The 13,506-nt window shown below is 44.1% G+C and overlaps 1 protein-coding gene across 1 annotated transcript in view; it reads right to left on the minus strand.

Annotated features, from left to right (window-relative positions):
- LOC136172994 (histone-lysine N-methyltransferase PRDM9-like) overlaps window positions 1–13,506 on the minus strand; it is a 77,639-nt gene that overhangs the window by 9,585 nt on the left and 54,548 nt on the right. The gene's annotated exons all lie outside the window — the stretch shown is intronic.

The raw sequence follows: 13,506 nt of genomic DNA on the forward strand, positions 1-13,506 counted from the left end.
CAGGAGGGTCTGAGAGGGGTGACTGCGTTGGATGTGTTGGCTGAGGAATTTCTGACTGGAGAAGGCCAGAGAGCAGGACGCACATGGGTGGATCTTGGGCTTCGGTTCTGCTGAAATAGGAAGCTTTTGGTCAGGTAGCTGGTTTGCCATGGTCAGGCCCACCCCACTAATCATCTAAGTGTTGACAGTGCACGATTTGTCTCCCATCGAGTGTGTCTTTATCGTCCACTTTTCCATTCCACTCTTATTCTCTACATCTACAGAAATCCAGGAAGCTGGTGTCAAGGGCCTTTTCTACATATCACCCAGATAGGGACCTTCCAGCAGCATCAGAGGCAGCATCTCTCCTGATAGAGATGGATCTGCAGAGACTTTCCCTGTGTGTAAGTGTCTGAAAAGTCACGTCACAGTGGCCACAGGTATTTACCCTACTGAGAGATAAGACTTGATGACTTAGGTGAGATCTCCTGAGTGGCTCCCTGTGAGGGGAAAGGGTCTATTAAGTTAGGGGCGCCTGGCCTGGAGCTGTCTGCATATGGGAGACAGCACAGGGGGTGGTTACAGCAGGTGTGAGTAAAGCTGAATTTGAGGCTCCTTGTTCAAGGAGCAGCATTTGTGCCAATATCTGCAGGAAGTGGGTTTAAGAGTGGATGAGACCGAGTGGGCCAGGTCCCCCTGACTACAGGTCTCTGGCTCCTGCCGCCCCAACTGGTTCACAAATTGCTCCTCTCTCAGTTTCCCATCAATCATAAAATAAAGGCATATCCTTTCTCAAGCTTCACCAGTATTCATATCTCATTTATTTCATTCAGGCTTAGTCCATTTAACATGCCCTAGGCAGTCCTGTTTAAAAATACATCTCTAGCCAGACTCTTCACACCCTCACTCCCAAGCATCTTCAGCCAGCCCACTCTCCCCTCATGTCTGGCAATGAACTGACCTCTGAGGGGACTCCCCGCTGCTGTCTCTTCCCAAAAATGAACCAAAGCATTGTCACGGAACAGAGAACATGCTGCTTGCAGCTGAAAGCCTCGCGGTTGTTCTGTGTCATCCAGGAGGACCCCTGGGGCCTGCACGTGGACACAGGCCTCGAGGCTTCCGTGTCCCGTCCAGCCTCCTTCCTCTCCCTCTGTGCTTCCTCCCGTGACCCCTGGCATGGCCTCTCTTCCCAGCCCTAGGGTTGTGGCACTGGCTGCTCCCCTGCCTGGAATCCTTCCCCGCAGGTGTTATCTCTGCAGAGGCCCTGCCGCACCGTCCTGCACCACACCCCACCCTCTGCTCACGCTGACCCGAGGCAGGTTCCCTGCGCTGGTTTTCCTCAGAGCACCAGCCCCTGTCTGGTATGAATCCCATGCTGCCCCAGGGCAGTGGTTCTGTCTGTTTCGGTGCGTGGAGCCCCATCTGGCACAGAGCGTGAACTCACATGAGAACAGACAGGAACAGTAACTGCGCATCACTGTACATGTGTGCACCCCAATGTTAATCACAGTACCGTTTATAAAAGCCAGGACATGGAAGCAACCAATTGCCCATCAGCAGACGAATGGATAAGGAAACTGTGGTACATATACACCATGGAATATTACTCAGCCATTAAAAGAATTCATTTCAATCAGTTCTAATGAGATGGATGAAACTGGAGCCCATTATACAGAGTGAAGTAAGCCAGAAAGATAAAGACCATTACAGTATACTAACACATATATGTGGAATTTAGAAAGATGGTAATGATAACCCTATATGCAAAACAGAAAAAGAGACACAGATGTACAGAATAGACTTTGGACTCTGTGGGAGAAGGCGAGGGTGGGATGTTTCAATAGAACAGCATCAAAACATGTATATTATCTAGGGTGAAAGAGATCACCAGCCCAGGCTGGATGCATGAGACAAGTGCTCGGGCCGGGTGCACTGGGAAGACCCAGAGGGATCAGGTGGAGAGGGAGGTGGGAGAGGGGATCGGGATGGGGAATACATGTAAATCATGACAAAAACCACTACAATATTATAAAGTGATTACCCTCCAACTAATAAAAATAAATGAAAATAAATTAATAAAAAAAGAATACTGATGACTAAGAAATTCCAATTACTTTCTCTAAATTGGCAGATGTTATTCATAAATTTCCTAGTGTAAGTCTTAAAATATCTTTGTCCTAAAAATGTTTTAAAATAAAATGTCTTTATTTTAGTTAAAAAAAGAAAAAACAATTGGGAGGAAACGAGGAAGAATCAGGTAAAGGGGAGAGAGCTGGTAGGTGCTAGAAAACTTGCTTTTTGCTTCTAAGCCTTTCAGCAGAAGGTGATGTTACACATTTTTTGCATGAAATATTAAAAATTAGAACTAAAATTTTTAATATAAAAAATTTTCCTAGCAATCATATGAAAAGAATCAAATTCTGAGGCATTTTAAGTGCAACTCAACTGACTTTGCACTGGACTGTCCTCTACTTCGAAATCGGACCACGGAGGCTCCCAGGATGGGGTGGGGTGCTGGAAGAGGGGAGACACTCACCTCTCCCGGTCGCAAGCTCACTCTTCCCCCTGCTGTTCCGCTTGATGCCAAGGTTCTGACCGTACTTGTCCCCGTACCAGACCAGAAGCTCACAACCTGGCCTAACCACCTGGCATGTTCGGTAGAAGATCTGCCCGTGATACTGGAAGGCCACCAGGTTCTGCTCCTCGTTGTCCCGGGCACAGTTCACATACCTGGGGGCGAGACCGGGAAAGGGAAAGACCTCAGGTGATGCGTGCCCTCCACTCTCCGACCATGCCCAGCTCCCTGCCTTCCGCCTCTGAGGCCGCCCCTCATGTGGACCTTCTGTTCACACCTTCGACCAGGCCATGTGAATTCCCATGCTTTTCTCTCCTTACCTAAGTAGCCATTTTCCAGAGCCCAGTTCCAGACTCATCTCCACCTGGACTGTCCGTGAGGCTCGTGACCTCCAGCTCGTCTAAACTCCGAATTAAGTTCTCTTTCATCCACAGGACTTGGTGCTCCTTGGCTAGCACGGAGCCCTCATCACTCACCCAAGCCTGCCTTCTCTCCTGAGGCTTTCTCCCATCTCCCCATGTGTATACAGGATCCTATTCGCTTGCCCACCCCCTCCCACGGAAACTTGGAGAGAGCGCTGATATAGCTTGAGACACGGAACAGTAATAGTTTGTTCACTGTCTGCCTGCCCTGATGAAAGGAGAGGCCCTCAGAGAACGGCCCTGCTCAGGGCCATGCTGACCCCCATTCCTTCTGAGGCCTCAGGGCCCGCTTCTCACTGGAATCAAGCCTGAGGAGGTTGTTGCCCACAGAGAGTCAAGGTCTCCTGTGTTAGGTCATCCTGGCGTGGGCAGTTACTCAAAGATAGAGGAAATAAGGTTACTGCTCCTAAAATCAATTGGCTAATATCTGTTTGCAGTATGTTCTCCAAAAAGCACATGGGTTGTGTGATCCACTTCAGCACCGAAGTTCTCTGTGTAAACTGAAACATAAAGTGCGTGGTAAGTGTCCATTAAGTGAGTTAAAGTGTTCCTGGTGAATCTAGACTCCTCAAGTTGTTCTCAAGGCCACCAGTTTTGTTCAGCATATACACTTGTATCTTGACGGCTCATGCCATGTTATTATTTCCTTCTTTCCAGTGTCTTTTGAAATGAAAGAGCATGGTATTGAGGGAAAAGAGGAAGGAAGATGTGAAAGCTGTTGAGGGAGCCGGGTTGAGAAGGAAAGGGGCGTGGGATGGAGGGAGTCTCAATGTCTACACACGGCAGACTCACTGCACTCACCTCATCCAGTTGGCCCAAGACGTGTCCTTTCCATCCACATACTCGTAGCAGTTCCTCCCTTTGGTGATCTGAGTGTCAGAGAAAGAGTTACAAGCTTTCCTCTTTATTTATTTATTTATTTATTTTTTGGTAGGAAACAATAGATGAGCTATTTCCCTCTGTAGTCATTGGTGCTTTTCATCCTGCATGGATTCAACTGCCAGTCGGACCACACGGTAAGCTCCTTACTCATCATTCCAAGTCTGAGTCTCTTGCTTCATTGAAGGCAAGGGCTCCACAAGGGAGGAGTCACCTCTGTGTGTCTGTACACTGTGGTCCCACCTCTCCTCTGACCTTTAGATGGAGGTCCTGAGTGTCTGTACACTGTGGTCCCACCTCCCCTCTGACCTTTAGATAGAGGTCCTGAGTGTCTGTACACTGTGGTCCCAGCTCTCCTCTGACCTTTAGATAGAGGTCCTGAGTGTCTGTACACTGTGGTCCCACCTCCCCTCTGACCTTTAGATAGAGGTCCTGAGTGTCTGTACACTGTGGTCCCACCTCCCCTCTGACCTTTAGATAGAGGTCCTGAGTGTCTGTACACTGTGGTCCCACCTCCCCTCTGACCTTTAGATAGAGGTCCTGAGTGTCTGTACACTGTGGTCCCACCTCTCCTCTGACCTTTAGATAGAGGTCCTGTGAGTGTGTACACTGTGGTCCCACCTCCCCTCTGACCTTTAGATATAAGTCCTGAGTGTCTGTACACTGTGGTCCCACCTCTCCTCTGACCTTTAGATGGAGGTCCTGTGAGTGTGTACACTGTGGTCCCACCTCTCCTCTGACCTTTAGATAGAGGTCCTGAGTGTCTGTACTCTGTGGTCCCACCTCTCCTCTGACCTTTAGATGGAGGTCCTGAGTGTTTGTACACTGTGGTCCCACCTCCCCTCTGACCTTTAGATAGAGGTCCTGAGTGTCTGTACACTGTGGTCCCACCTCTCCTCTGACCTTTAGATGGAGGTCCTGAGTGTTTGTACACTGTGGTCCCACCTCTCCTCTGACCTTTAGATGGAGGTCCTCAGTGTCTGTACACTGTGGTCCCACCTCCCCTCTGACCTTTAGATAGAGGTCCTGAGTGTCTGTACACTGTGGTCCCACCTCTCCTCTGACCTTTGGATAGAGGCCCTGAGTGTCTGTACACTGTGGGCCCACCTCTCCTGTGACCTTTAGATGGAAGTTCTTGTTCTCGCCCAGGGCACAAGTACACAGGGCTGACTGTGTCATTGCCGACCGTGTTATCACCATCTGCGTCCTCGCATGTAGACATGAAGTACCCTCCAACAACACACAAGCGGTTAGAGGCCAGAGGACAGGGAAACGCGTGCTTCTCACCAGCCAGGCATATCCACTGTTGGCGGCTTCTTCATCGTCTGTGATCTGGCCCTCATAGGGACCAAAGTGGAGGCCCAGCGGCAGATCGGATGCCTCGTTCCACACTCCAAGCCCAGCGTCAGGGATGCCCGACAGTCTGATGCTTAACCCAGGGGGCAGAGTGAGGACTGAGCGATTGGCATGCCCCTTTTCCACTGCACAGTCCTTTACAAAGGTTGGGGGCCCATGGGCATCACAGCTGCCGATGAAGAAGTTCTGACACTCCTCACAATCTAGAGGTGAGAACAGGGATGAGAGGAGGTATAGTGATGTTGCTGGTCGTAACGACCTTCAGAAAGACCTGGGGGCATTCATGGCATTTGGCCTCGATCCTGCACCACAAGTCATAGAGGAAGGGGATGACTGGGGGGCCAAATGGTGAGGTGAGGTTAGTGGACCAAGATCTCGTAGCCCCTTCTCCGTGAGTGGGCAAGCGGGGTCACTCACAGAGGTAGTCGTCATCCTGGGGCTCGCTGACCTCTTGGTACACGTGGCCCTTTCTTTCTCGTAGACTGTACCTCTTCACTCCAGTCTCCTTTCCTCTGAGTTCTAAGATGGAGAACAGAAGCTAAGCAAGTCTGATGGGGTCAAAGAATTAGTCCCTACTTTATCAGAAAGTGTGAGATCTCCTACCTGTCCATCTATACACTTTGTTAAAACTTTCTTACATGTATTTTTCAAACTATTACTCTTGTAATTTTATGTTTTTATGTTACATTATTTATTTCTTGGCCATACTGCATGGCTTGTGGGATCTTAGTTCCCCGACCAGGAATGGAACCCACACCTCCTGCAGTGGAAGGGTGGAGTCTTAACCACTTCACCCCCAGGAAGTCCCTTCTCTATATTTTCTTTCTTCTCCCTTTAACTACAGGTTCAGGAGACTGAGGCTCCACTGCCCACAGATGCCCAGTTCAGTGATAGCATCCTGCACTTCCCGTTAGTAGGTTTAACTTCCCAACCTTCTTACCTAGGAAATAGTTCATCGACACATCTACTCAGAAAATATATGTTAAGGGCACATGTCACGTAATACACTGAGCAGAAGTCTGGGCATGAACACTAACAAAGCTTGGTTCCCATTATCACAGCTGGATTTATTGAACTACTTGTAGGTGTCATCTTTTGCATTTAATGTAAGGCTTTCAAGCACTGTATGAGTTATGTATTCGTATCTTCACTTTACACATGGCAATCAGGACCTCAGAAAATGTATAAGATTTTCCCAAGGCCCCAGTGCTAATTTCAAGTCTCAGATCAGTCCAGCTTAAGCCCCGCCTACCTAAAGTCCATGCCACACACCTAGGCCATACTTATTAGTTTTCCTACAGGGATTAGAGGAACTAATTAGAGGAACTCCCCAAATTTCTCTTACCGACTTTTTGTCTGGGGCGCTGTCCAGGGGTCCTTGCTTTTCTGTGATGGGGCACTGGATTCTGAGCCTGCTTGGAGCCACTTGTCTTCAGCGATTCTGCTGCTCCCGGCAATTCCTTCAAACCAGACTCCTTACTTAATGGTGCCCTGGACATTCTCTTCCACGTGAGTAAAAGACAGCATGCATTTCTTTAGTTCTTTAGGACTTTATGAAGTGTTTTCACATGTATGACTTTAGTTAATACTTTGACAATTCTTGGAAATACCTGATTTGAGGGGGGTGTCTGAACACTGGAGTGTAAAAAAAGGACCTAGGTGGATAGTGAATCAAAACTTGATTTCATATCTTAAGGTTCTTTCCCTTCAACTTTCTGCATAAAAGTGAGAGCAAGATAGGGAGAATAGCTGGAGGTCAGGGAAAGAAGAGGGTAGAGAGATCCAGGAGGTTTATATTAATTAGTGCCCTTTTGATGGACGAGGAAGTATGGAAAATTACAGAGGGGACAAAACACTTCTGGAAAATAAGGTGACAAAGCAGTGAGATTAAGAAGAGAAAAGATGATCGGCAGAAACACATTTAGACAAGAAAAAAATGAGATGAAAGCTGCAGGTTGCCATGTCCTAGAGACAGTGTTTGGAATTAAAGCAGCTGGTCTCATCAGTTCTCCTTGAACAAGGCTGTATGACTAGCTGGTTCTGCTCAGTTTCCTGACCCATTAATTGGTGTACAGGCTAATTCGTATTCTTAATGTTATAGTGAACATTAAATTTAATAACCTTGAACAAATTGCTGTGTGAGCTATTTAATACAGTAAGAACGTGCGCATACATCCCTGGTATCAGTTTATTCCCTAAACTGCATCTTTATTTGAAGTGTAGCTCAGAGATTCTTTCTTCATCATTCTTTGACCTTTCTACTCCTAGATGAGTGCTTAAATGTGGAGTCACTCATTCACAAAATATTCAGGGGGCCCTCAGGGGCTTTGAGCTGGGCCTGGACTTCTGAGAATGAATGGGTGTGGGCTAGGCTCTCAAAGCTCACAACACAGGGGCAGGTTAAATACTTGATTCCAAACAGGAGAGTTGCCTAATTGGAGCTCAGAGGAAGGAGTTGTTACTCCCTCCTACAAGAATGAGCATTTGAAATGATGCCCAGATGATGAGTTTCTACTCAAAAGCAAGTAATCTATGTGAAGTCCTTCTGTTATTTTCTTATTTGTTGCTTTTCAGTCATAAACCTGAGGCTTATCAGGGTTGCGAGTTGCTTGCTCTTATTGGAGTGGGAGGCTCTGAGGTAGGGAACCTGTCTCCTTCTTCATCTTGGACTGTCCACTCTACAAACTGCCCCGCATGTCCTTAAGCTTCCCTTAGTCAGAAGTCTTAGCATATCCCTCCCTAGCACAGCACAAAGGAACTGAAGTTGAAAACATCTCTCAGATGAACGATATAAAGATGTATGAATAAGCTTCATAGAACTATGGAAGTTTTAATCAGTTTGTAAGGTGTTTAGAGAACGTGCATTGGTTTAGATTGCACTTCCAGTGATACTGTGGTCTCAGGTATATAATCAAATGTTTCTTACCTTCTTTTTGTATCTATAATGGTGATAGCTATATACCTACGTATAGGTACTGTAGGATTGATTTAAGGTTTAAGTAAGTTTATTCACATAAAATGCTTAAAGTCTGAAATTATGAAAATAATGTAACAACAGAACAGCCTACTACTGTTGTTATTCTTACTAACTGTAAAGATGGTGATGATATCAGACAGTGTGCTAAAGATTCAGGACAGGAAGGCAGCAGTCTCCAGGAACTCTGTGTTTTCTCCTATTCTCACCTGTGACTGGATTCATGAGGAGGATATTTTGGCAACAGGATTTGGGAAATACTCACCTTCTGGTGTTTACTGTGCTCTACTCTGAAGGCCATCGAAGAAGGTTTACCTAAAAAATGATGAGAATCAGCATTTGGTTGGTAAATGTTTCCAAACTCTGGGCATTCTAATTAAGGACACATAATTCTAAGCCAGGGAATGACAAAGACAATGATTACCAAAGGAGGAATAGAAAATGATTTCTGTATCATCAACTCCATGGTTCCACTGGGAGCATTACATAATTTTCTTAAAATTAAAAAAAAATATGAAACTTTGTCTGTGCCTCATATGATGTTCATAAAGTATCTAATAAATCTACTAGTCTTTCATGTCAAAAGTACTCAACAATGTAGAAATAGGAGGAAGTGACTGCAATTTAATAAAAGTCATATATTGAAAGTCTACCTCTAATATCATAGTCATCAGTGAAAAAGATCAAGAAAAAAAGGCAAGGATGCCTGTTATCAACATTTCTGTTCACCATAATATTAGAACTCCTAGCCAGCACTGTAGTTTAGAAATGGAAACAAAAGTCTTCCATTTGGAGAGAAAGAAGTAAAATTATGTCTGCTCACAGGGGCATGGTTTTATGTGCAGAAAAATCTTTAAATCCACACACACAAAAATCCTGCACAGATAATTGGATGGTACAAAATCAACATTCAAATATCTTTCCGTGCATGAAGAATGATCATTCCACAAAGGAAAATAAGAAAACAACACTATTTTTTTTAATTTTTTTGAAGCTATAGTCAAGAGCTTAATTAAAAAAAAAATTATTTTTATTTCTTTGTTTGTGCCAGGTCTTTTGTTGCAGCATGTGGGATTTAGTTCCCTGACTAGGGACTGAACCCAAGTTCTCTGCTTTGGAAGTGTGGAGTCTTAGCCACTAGACAAATAATCTTTTTTATAATAGCATTGAAAAGAATGAAGTAATTAGGAGTAAACTTAAGGAGATGAAGGACTCATATGTTGAAAACTACAAAGTATTGCTGAAAGGAATCTGACATAAATAAATAGATAGGCGTCTCATGTTTATGAATTTGGAGGCTTAATATTATTAAGCTGTTCTTACCAACCAAAGCAATTTAAAGATTCAATGCAATTCCTATTAAAATCCCAATGGAAGTTTTTTTCAGATATAGAAAATCCATCCAACAGTTAACACAGAATCTCAGAGTACCCCAAATAGGCAAAGCAATCTTAGAAAGAACAGCAAAGCTGGAGACCTCTGATTTCCGAACACACTGCAAAGGTACAGGAACCAAAAGAGGGTAGATTTGACAAAACATGTGTGCTTAGTCGCTCAGTCTTCTTGACTTTTTGTGACCTTTTGGACTGTAGCCCACCAGGCTCCTCTGTCCAGGGGATTTCTCAGGCAAGAATACTGGACAGGGTTCCCACTTCCTTCTCCAGGGGATCTTCTTAACCCATGGATTGAACCCGCTTCTCCTGTGTCTCCTGCACTGAAGGCAGATTCTTCACCTGCTGAGCCACTGAGGAAGCTGGCTGGCAGAAAGACAGATATGTCAATCAATGGAACAGAATAGACAGCCAGAAATCAGCTCTTGGATACATGGTCTAATGATCTTCATCTAGGGTGTCAAGATAATGGGGAAAGTTTAATCCCTGTAATGAATGGTGCTGGGAAAACAAAATATCCATATGCAAAATAATGAACATCTTACATCTTGAAGAAAAATCAACTCAGAATGAATTAAAGACCTAAATGCAAGACTTGATAAGACTCTTAGAAGAAAACAAGGGTGAAGCTTCATGACATTGAATCAGCAATGATGTCTTAGATATGGTACCAAGGGCAAAAGTATTAGTAACAAAGTAAAAATAGACAAATGACATTAATCTTAAAACCTCTGTGCAGCAAAGGACACTGAACAGAGTTGAAAGGCCACCTACAGGGTGGTAGAAAATATTTGTAAAATATGCATCTGATAAGGGGTTACTAAGCATACACCAGTATGAAGGCTACCTATAAACCAGGAAGAGAACCTGATTGACCATGATGGAACCTTGATATCAAATTTCCATGTTCCAGCATTGTAAGAAAACAACTTTCTGTGGTTTAAGGAATGCAGTCTGCTTTGTTATGGCAGTCTGAGCTGACTAACAGTAAGAGAAGGAATTGAATAGATGTTTCTCCAGAGAAAATACACAAATGGCCAACAAACATGAAAAGATGCTCAGTATTACTAATCAATATGGAAATACAAATTGAGACCTTCTGTGATGCGCAATATGTATAAGAAGACAATAGCAAGTTTGGTAAGGATATGGAGAAATTGGAACCCTTATACACTATTGTTGGCAATGTAAAATGTTGCAAGCTTTTGAGAAAACAGTATGGAGTTTCCACAGAAAATTAGAACTGTTGTATGATCTAGGAATCCCAGTCAAGAGTGTATTTCCATAAAAAATTGAAAGCAAGATATTGACTAAATAGTGGGTACATGTATGGTCATTGCCACATTATTCCCAATGGGAAAGATGTGTAAGCCATCTAAATGTTCATTGGTGGATAAAAGATAAAGGTTATATATAAGATATATTTTAAAGCTCTTATTTCCACATGCACACAACAGAATGTTTTGAAGCCTTAAAAAAGAATTCTGTCATGTGCTACATCATGGATGGGCCTTGATGATATTATACTAAGTGAAATGAACCAATCAAAAAAGACAAATATTGCCTGATTCCACTTCTATGAGGTATCTAAATTAATCAAATCCATGGAAACAGAAAATATAATCGTGGTTGCCAAGGGCTGTGAGGAGGAAGAATTGGAGAATTGTTACTCAGTGGGTTAGGGCTTCAATCACGAAAGATATAACATTTCTACAGATTTGTTGTACAGCAATGTGTATATATATCCCCGGTGGCTCAGCGGTAAAAAATCCACCTGCAATGCAGGAGATGCAACAGATGCAGGCTCAATCCCTGGGTTGGGAAGATCACCTGGAGCAGGAAATGGCAACCCACTCCAGGATTCTTGCCTAGAGAATCCCATGGACAGAGGAGCCTGGTGGGCTCCAGTCTATGGGCACGCAGAGTCAGACATGACTGAGCGATTAGCACTGTGGCCACTAACAGTAACGTGTACATAGTTAGCAACAGTGTGCCGTACACTCAGAAACTGTTAAAAAGGTAAATAAAGACGTGCAGGCGTATGTGAACCGAGGCGTACATATTACCTATGAAGAGTCTCTCCTTGTGTCAAAACCTTTGCAGACAACCAAATGTTTGGTTTTCATGTCCCTTTCACTAGTTTTAATAACCTGAGGGAACAGAGGGCCTTCCCTGGTGCACAGTGGATGAGAATCTGCTTGCCGATGCAGAGGACACAGGTTCGATGGCTGGTCCAGGGAGATGCCACTTTCTGCGGGGCAGCTAAGCCTGTGTGTCAGAAACTACAGAGCCTGCACGTGCTCTGCAACGAGAAGACACTCACCGCAACCAGGGAAAGCCTGTGCACAGCAATGAAGACCCAGTGCAGCCAAAACTAAATAAATAATTTTTAAAAATCTGGGAGAACATTAATCCATAGATGGAGAATCATAGAACTATCTAAATGGTTTTCTATAGTCTAGTTAGATTAACGCTTCTAAACTGTTTGAGCAGCAGAAGAGGAAGTGAGCTATTCACTTCTATTTTATAATAAGTGTACCTGATTTTATTTACCTGATGCCATCTCTGGTCAGTGAAACGTGGGACAGATGATGGAGAATAAATAGCTCTCTCCAACCCTTTCCCAGAATTAAAATACAGAATTAGTTTAACCTTAGGGTAAGAAGATCATGGGTTTTGTTTTATATACATACATAAATAAAATAATGTATCCTTACATAATATGTTAATCATATTCTCTTCGAAGAGATTTAATCCCAATAACCAATGAGATTAGTATTAAATCTGTTTGGTGAATTTATTTCTAAGGTTTCTTTAACTGCCTTTCACTAAGAATGTTTAGCAAAAATAATTCATTTTAAAAAGAATGATAAATTTTAACCATAAAACTTTTGAGAATTACACTGGAAAACCTGTACATTCACTTTCATTCAGGCTTATGCAAATATTTGGTCACAACCACTTCGGAATGCTGAAAACTATGTTTTCTTTGCTAATGGCTGAGATGTAGTTAAGACCTAAGCCCAGGTTGGTTTCAGGAAGAAACCTCCAAATCCTCCTGGCCTCTCACCTTGCTGCCTTGGTGTCCATTCTTCATCAGAATCCTCGGTGTCATCTACCTGGGCTTTGATGACCTGCCTGTGGTGATGCATGAAATCTGGTAGAGTGGCTCTGAAACCTGGAAGGAAGCAAAATATTTGTTCTAAGGAGGAACAAAGCATAGAAGCAATGGAAAGTGTCACAAAGTCAGGGAATCAGTAGGATGTGCTGGGGGAATCTAGAATAAGGCAAGAGGTGAGCTCTGAACTGCAGGGTCAACCTCCCTTTGGTGCAAAACTGTAACCATTTCCTCCAGCTTAGTCTCCACACAAAAGGGAACTATGAGCAGATGAAGCCACCTAAGTGCGGGCCAAGTGAACACTGAGGGTGAAGACCTGTTTCATGTTTCCCAGGCTCACAGGCACCCAGCACTTCCTGTTACCTATAGCAATCAGTGCTTCGTAGTTTCTTTTCATATTCCTATATCGGATTTTCTCCCATTCTCCCATCTCTTCCCATTCTTCCTTGGAGAAGTATACGGAGATGTCTTTGAAAGCATCTTTGGCCTAAGGAAAATAATAGATTTCATCAGTGATTTACTAATCTAAGTCAGATCTTAGAGCTGAGCCTTCTCCTCCACATTTTGTGCAGGAGTAGCCTGAAGCTCCTGGATGGTCTGTGTGAGACAGGGACGAAGACTTTCCTTCCCGACTGTGTCCTGCTTAACTGAACAAACACTGAGCATTTTCCTAACTCTCCCTGGACACAGAGCAGTTGACGAAGCTAGTGTCCTGTTTTGTTCCACTCCACCCTACCATCTCAGACAGGACCAGGCGTTCCCATCCTGTGTACAGTCACAGGGAAGTTCACTCAGCTGCCCAGGCAAGCAGT

The sequence above is a fragment of the Muntiacus reevesi genome, chromosome 8 (genome assembly GCF_963930625.1).
Source record: "Muntiacus reevesi chromosome 8, mMunRee1.1, whole genome shotgun sequence".
In the NCBI taxonomy this organism is placed as follows: domain Eukaryota; kingdom Metazoa; phylum Chordata; class Mammalia; order Artiodactyla; family Cervidae; genus Muntiacus; species Muntiacus reevesi.